Genomic DNA, 1,150 nt, shown 5'->3' with positions numbered 1-1,150 from the left:
AGATGACGCTATCCAGCCAAGCTGTCATTTAGAATGGAAGGGCAGATAAAGTGCTTCTCAGATAAGGTCAAGTTCAAGAAGTTCATCATCACCCAGCCCTTACTATATGAAATGTTAAAGGGACTCATCTAAGAAACACAAGATCAAAAATATGAACAGTAAAACACAATAAACTCATAGTTAATAACAACAGAACCTAAAAACAAAAACAAAGCAAATAACTGAAACAGGAACAGAATCAGAGAAATGGAGATCACATGGAGGGTTATCAGTGGGGGAGTGGGAGGAGGAGAGAGGAGGAAAAGGTACAGAGAGTAAGTAGCATAAATGGTAGGTAGAAAATAGACGGGGAGGTTAAGAATAGTATGGAAACTGTAGAAGCCAAAAAACTTACATATATGACCCATGGACATGAACTAAAGTGGGGGGAATGTGGGTGGGAGGGGGTGTGCAGGGTGGAGGGGAGTAAAGGGGGGAAAATGGGACAACTGTAATAGCATAATCAATAAAATACACTTAAAAAAGAAAAAACTAAGTTAATGGGTATATTTCAATATTTAGCTTTTCTTTCATAATTTTCATAGTTCTTTGGTGTCTGCTATAAAATGAACTAGTAAAATTTTCAGAACTTTGCAATAACTTTATCTGGTTTTGTTCACCTTTTGTTCAGCTATGAAGCCTAGAGGCTGTGGTTTTACCACACATAATATCCTCACATTTTGGGTGAATTGTTTCTATTTACTGTATTTTGCAGTGTATAATGCATACTTTGTTGCCCACATTTTTTAGGGAAAAATAAGGATGCGTATTATACATGGAATACCTTGTACCTGTTCTTGCGTTTTGTACACATTTGTTATATAAAACTTCTTGTTCCATAATATGCCCAAAAATAAATGCTAAAATTCCTTTATAATACAAAAAAAAACACAATTATCTTAACATAAATAAAAAGTTGAATTAAGAAGTTAAGAGACTTCTTCCCCTGGGAGCCTGGGCCAGAAACCCGGGTGCACAGTATGCATGCGCGCACACCACGCCCGGCAGGACACGGCGAGGCGCTGAAAGTGATCACGCAGGACTGGCAACACACACGCGCAGCAGGCCAGGTGTCACAGCACATCAGGGCTTCCAGGCAAGATTGAGAAAA

Source organism: Phyllostomus hastatus, unplaced genomic scaffold (genome assembly GCF_019186645.2).
Source record: "Phyllostomus hastatus isolate PE091 unplaced genomic scaffold, TTU_PhHast_1.1 phas_scaffold_345, whole genome shotgun sequence".
Lineage (NCBI taxonomy): Eukaryota > Metazoa > Chordata > Mammalia > Chiroptera > Phyllostomidae > Phyllostomus > Phyllostomus hastatus.
This window is presented reverse-complemented; position numbering follows the sequence as displayed.